Source organism: Agelaius phoeniceus, chromosome 3 (genome assembly GCF_051311805.1).
Source record: "Agelaius phoeniceus isolate bAgePho1 chromosome 3, bAgePho1.hap1, whole genome shotgun sequence".
In the NCBI taxonomy this organism is placed as follows: domain Eukaryota; kingdom Metazoa; phylum Chordata; class Aves; order Passeriformes; family Icteridae; genus Agelaius; species Agelaius phoeniceus.
In genome coordinates this window covers 60158130-60164875 of record NC_135267.1, presented here as the reverse complement: position 1 = coordinate 60164875, position 6746 = coordinate 60158130, and positions in this window count along the sequence as shown.

Here is a 6746-nt window from a genome sequence, read left to right as displayed (position 1 = left end):
TTGCTTGGACACGTTTAATACAATGCAGTGTTAATTCCCCAATGGAATTGTAGGTACTGCTGCTATATATAACATATAGGAATAACAACATAGCTACAGGAGAAAAAAGCCAAGACATTTAACGACGTAGACCTAGAATTAATGGAGAATGAATGAACACTGATAAAATATATTATTTTGTATTTGTGTGATAATTTCTGTAGAAACAAGTTTTTAACTATTTTCTTCTTAAATATATTTCCGGTAATGGATCTCCATAAACATTCTGCTGTGAATGGAAACTTCTGCTCTCTGAAGGGGTGAATGAGGGTTTCCTTGCCCTTATACTATAAAACCCCTACACAACCCCAAACCCAGAAGTAGCTGTATTTATTTTTCATAATAAATATCTAGAATCCCCTAAATTTAGGACTATTTCAATATTAAGATTTGGATGTGGCACAATTTTAAGACTGAACCTTTTCTGTTATGCTTCAATTTGTTTTTTTTTCCTAAAGGGCATTTTTTAAAATACTGAATAAAGACACCATAATGGTTAATGGACACTGATAGTTTTCAAAGCTTGTGCTTAAAATGGCATATCCAAATACTGAGTTAAGAACTTAAATGAAAGAGATCTGGTTTTCAGATGACTGTGAATGAGATACAACTTCATAAGAAATTCTGGGATTATTTAGTTTCAACTGGGACACTGATACCAGAACAGATGCTACAAATATACAAAATAAATAGTTTTCAACGAGGGTTAGATTTGTTCTCTAAGAGCATAGGGAAATAAACCAAAACTGAATTATTGTAACCTCTAAAATGAGGAAATTAAATCATTTTTATTTACTGACTGCATCTATTGAGATGATCATTGTAAAGAAGAATTGAACACAATCTATTTGAAAAGCATCTGAGTTCAGACATGAACATGTACAAATAATTGCATGTTGCACATAATCAAATGTATGAAATAAAAACCTTAATTCTTTGGGAAGAAGTTGACAACACTGAGAAACAGGACAGTGTCTGCCTTGACAGTGTGTTCCAAGATGGTAGTTTTCTTGCTTTCCTCAGAAGCAAACAGCTGATATGGGCAATTACCAGCAGCAGATCAGAGAAGCTGCACAAACAAAAGTCTTACCTGCAACACACACCTATGCTGCCTATTAGCCACTTGCAACAAATGAAGTTTTAAATGAATAAAGGTGATGTGGGTGTAAACTGACTTGCTAAGCAGGAGGCTCTCTCAGGTCATTTTCAAACTGCCTTTTCACGATTTACTTTTGCAAAGAAAAAGGAAGAATTGTTAGTTCGGGCAACAGAATTTATCTAAAAGGAGTACAGCATATCATATCCTGAGACAGAATCATAGAATGGTTTGGGCTGGAAGAAATCTTCAAGATCATCTAGTTCCAACCCCTTTGCCTTGGCAATGTTGAAACCTTCCACAGGATCACGTTCCTCAAAGCCACATCCAACCTGGCCTGGAACACTTCCAGGGATGGGGCACCCACAACTTCTCTGGGCACCCTGTGGAATCTTGACCAAAAAGCTAAAGCAGATTGGTACATCACAGACTCTTCTTAATTCATTATTTTGAGTGTTAGACTAATTTTATTTCTGTTCTCTTTTTTTCTGAGTATTGCAAAAATATATTTTACTCGTAACCCCACAGATTCTTTCATTTTTCTTTATCAAGAAGTATCTTTTCCTGAAAATAAAATGATCATGGGTCAAGGTACCCTCATGGGTAAAAATGCTCATCATCTTTCATTATACTGACAAGCATAACCCTGTCACTTCTGACTGATGGGATATGGGGGTATGTAGATGATAAGATGTCAAATATATTACTAATGTGAGTTCAATTCCAACAAAATGAGCAGTCTTTTACTCTTTGAAAAGACTAATTTAACTCTGTCCTTAAAGGTTTCAAACTCACTGATTAAATTAGGGAAGGTGCTTTGAATTTACAGCAGCACCAGCCCTGATCCTGGTGAAACACTGGTAAATATATTGAATTCTCCTGCACAAACCCACACAATTTTCTTATTTCAAATGTAAGCAGAGTACACTGAAAAACAAAAAAGAATAGAATGAGCATCCAGTGAAACTTTTTCTTCTTTTTTTTTTTTACACTTTCCATCTGGAGATTATGATTTAAACTGGGATTTCCTTTAATTGTTTCATATTTCAGCAGTCTCATATTTGTCCTTGGTTAGCTTTGCAGCCCTCCGGATGCATGAAGAAAAAACTCAGGAATTTTTTTTTTATTTGACCAGTGATGAAAAATGTTCCTGTCTACCATCAAACTACCAATGTTAAATGCTGCTCATAATGTGCCAAAGGGCTGAAAAGCTACATCTTCAATATACTGGCTTTAATGACTCACTTCAAGTTCAGACAGCAAAGTTCTTCAGAGTACCAGCTACAGGTTAAATGTCTTACTGCCTCATGGTGGCTCTATCAGAATGCACCTTCCAATATTATATGGATGCTATGAATGAAAAGAAGCATGGCTGCAGTAACATGACCCTCTTAGAAAACACACTGGTGTCTGGGAGTGTGTTAGTTGTTACTAATAAATTTTTCAGAGAAAGAATCATGGGTAGGAGTTTCATGAGAATTCATGGTCATTATTTTTTGGGAGCAGTGAAATCCTAAGGATATGATATAAAAAGAAGATCCCTCGTTGCTAATTATGCACCATTACATGATTGAGAAGACAGTGTCACTGTGCAGTATATGAATACTCTTTTTGTTTACTGGAACATGTGCAACATTTTTAGATACAATATTCAACTCAAAACTCTGAAACAATATTTTTTCCCTAATGTGGAAGGCTTATATTGCTCAGTGAAAGATGACTGAGAGACAGAAAAAGTGGCTGAGGAGAGCACTCCTCTTCTGCCAACTGGGCACTTTCTGATTCCTGTTTTTTTCATGGAATTTGTGATATTGAAGACTGTGTGTATTAATGTGTGGGTGGAAAAGGAAGGAGAGAATTAAAAGAGAACAAACAGCAAAATATGCTTTATTTTACTGCATTTCAGCACTGGTTAAACTTAAGGTAGGAGAAAAAAAAATAAAAAGAAGGAACTATTTTTGATTCAGGTTTAAATATTTTAAATAAGATCTCAAAATCACCCCAGGTCAGTGGGTCCTGCTGGAAGGAATAGTGGCAAGTCATGTGGACAAAGGACAGTTTTAGCATCTTGGTACTGAATTCCTGCAGGCAAGTGATATCTAGGGAGTATGGTGCTGGGAGTTGGCATTGTGGGGCTAGTGGGAGTCCATCTGCACACCTCAGTAATGGGTGTCATCCTCAGGGACACAAGGAGGTGAAAGAGGGAGGGGGCAAAGATGAGCTATTTGAGGCTAAAAGAAAGTCAGGGATTTCCTCTCTCACTGCTTCCTATCTAGCAGATTGCTTGATATTTTGTGGTGGCCTACATAACACTAGCAATTTGGAAAGCTGAAAGTCCCAAACTCAAACCTTTATCAGGAAACTAAATTGGAAGTAACCATCCCAGAAGAGAAGAAAACAAGGTACTGCCATTAGCTAAGATTTCTTTCCTCACGGGGAATTAAAATGGAGCCATAAATGAATTTGGTTTCAACTTTCAGGTTGAAGTTTCACAAATAACTACAGAGGATTATATTACATGATTGCTAATAGGAGCAGAACACTGGAATCAGCAAGCCAAAGAATCCTTCTTCATTGTTAGTTCTCCTACAAATGCATCCTGTGAACCCACTTCCCACACAGCAGATGAAAATGAAATCCACCAATATGCTTTCCAAATGTGGAAAATGTTTATCTAATGGACAAATTTATTAGTTTTGCATAAACTTATGATCTAGGAAAGAAGTTTGCCATTATGTTCTCAGAGTCAAATATTTCCTTGTCTTCAGCTAGGATGCTAGAGGGCAAAGGACAAAGCAATAAACATGGGGGTCTTTCTACTCATTTCTGCTCTCCTAAAAGTCCTGAGGCTTGCAGTGCTGAAGCATGACATTTACTAAAGACATTACCTTAATTCAGATTGCTCTTCTCTTCTTTCCTCTGTTCCCCAAGAAGGGAACCAAGCAAGGGTACAGAAAGCAACAACGCCCAAAAGCAATTCAGCGTGACAACAAGACTTTATTTTAACACTTTGATGGTAACTGATTGAGTGCTACAGTTGAACTGAAAATTTTACTTCCACCAGTACTGGACAACAAAATCATCTCTTGCTGTTGAATTCTGTCTGCTGTAAAAAAGATGGAACAAAATGAAATCCATTTCTCCACTCCCTGGATTGGTCTGAAATTTATCATTTAATTGAAATAATATCACAGATGTAGCTGTATTTGCTGATGCTGAGAGATACTTCTCTTTCACAGACATTGGTCTTCTGAGCAGCAATTCTCACTTAGCTTTACAATTCATGAACAGTTTAGAAGCAAAATTGCATTTTTCCCAAGTGGCCACATGGAATTTAATGGACTTATCATGCAGCATTCCCTTATTACAAGAAAAAAAAAATATTCCTGTGTACTACCATTTGTGTGTGGAGTTGTGCACCAGTGAATCTGTGTGCATGTTCAGCACCTCTGCAGTGCTGCTGCCCACGGGTGGGCATGGGCTGTCATCTGCAATCCTTCTGCTGAGATGTAAACTAGGATTTCAGACTGACATGGTCTTCATTTTATCACACAGTTAGTCAAGCCAAGAAACAGCATACTGGATTCAAGGTATGTTTCTGGGACCCATTTTTATAGTAATTTTGGTGGGAAGGGTTCCCCACAGTTATTTCATTACAAGTGTTAGGTAAGAGCCTAATCCAAGCACATCACTGCTAATGAAAATATCCCTAAACATAATGAGATAGCATAGTAGGTGTGAAATGGAAAAACGAGCCTCTAGAGGGTATTTATAGCTCCTGAATATCTGAAATATTTTCCAAAAATGAGAACAGAATGATGGTAAGAACAAAATCTTTACTGTTCATATGTTTATATTAGGGCTGTTTCCAAAGCTAATTCTTCTATAGATTCCAATGCTAAAAAAAAATCAGAATAATTTTATAATAAAATTTTTCCCAGTCTAAGATATTATATCTGGATTACTTAATTATTTCTTTCCAGATCTATATCTGGTCTACCAGGCTAGTCACGAAAAATAGCCTTTCAGTAACCATATGCCACCACAGATACCATTTTGCTTTTAGTTAGGTTTACTGTGGGCATACTGTTTAATTTTCATGACTCCATTTGTTTGATAGCTGAACAGGTTGAAAATTCTTCTTTCATTTTTTCCAGACAAATGGCTTGTTAAGTCAAAATCTGCTTTCTGAGTCATACCATAAGTAAATGAGTAATGTGAAGCAAAACAACAACAAATGTTTGACAATTATAGCCTCCTTCACCACTTTACTACTACTCTAAAAAGTCTAGTAAAAAAATTTGCTTTTCTCAAATTTAGAGCAAGAGGAAATCCTATGGGGAAGGTTAAGAATGGAGGCATGATGAACAATTGAAGGAAATTGCCTGTCAGTACTCATGAATGCTTAATTTTCCCATTCTCTGATTGACAGGATCACATCATAGTCATGGTGTATCCATTTATTTCTATAAATCCAACAAGCTTGAAATGCCACTTGGGAATTTAGCTGGCCTTGTATTCCTCTGTTACAGTACTTTTGATTTACTGATGGACAATTCAAATTTATATGATGTCAAAATGTTCTAAGTACATGAAGCCAAGATCAACCATTCAGAAAAGTACAAAGAGTGCAACAATACCTCATAACATTGAAAGTAGAGGTTTTGAGGAATATAAGGTCCATGGGCAATGCTTTGTATGCCAACTTATCTTGCTTGGTTTTGTAATTAATTATTATTACGATTTCCCCAAGGCATCCCATCCGTCAATCCCAAATCTGTTGTACTTAAGTTCTGCACAGACAAATGAGTGAGTGAGACTAGATGATTTGCATTTCTTCTTTTTTACGTAAATTATTTTTTTCCTGCATTCTTCAGGAAAATATCAGAATGCAAAGCAAGAGTGCAAGCTTCCATTGATTTTTTTTTATTATTTTTGTTCATTTTATTTGCCCTTCCCCTGAGACCCACGTGTGAGGGTAAAAGAAATTTCACAGGGAGCTTGTTTGCCAGGTTTGTTGTTCTCGCCTTGCTTGTTGAGCTGCAGTTAATTAGAGCAGGACCATTACTGCTGTAAGAAGACTCTGGCAGCAACCTGTTCATCTGACCTTGTCTTAAGTAGAGAAGTAGTCAAAAGCAAAAGCAGGTACTTGATCCTGTTTAAGTGGGAAAAAGAGAGAGGTCACGTAATGAAAGCTGTTCTTCTCTCAGCATACCTATGCGTCCCAGAGAAGTTGTGTCCCAAACTAATTACAGAATTTTGCTCTGATGAAAGACAACAGTAGTAATTCCTCCCACTTTCCTTCTAGTCATTCCAGAACATTCCAGAGTCATAAAACCTCCAAGCCTTTGCCCTCACCCATCCTAGCCACCTCTGACAATCCCTACTCCCTCTCTCCAGAGCACTTACACAAACTTCTGTACTTGTAACCTCCACACCACCGAGCACCCCAGTCCCTCAGCAAGCTAATTGGAGAGCTCCACAGAGAATGGAAATGCGATTATGGTCCTTTGGAAACTGGTGAATAATTAATTTAACCATTTTGTACTGCAGTTCATTAATTTTTACTGCTCTCAGATAGCTTGCTGTTAAGGAGAGTAAGCTTAATAAA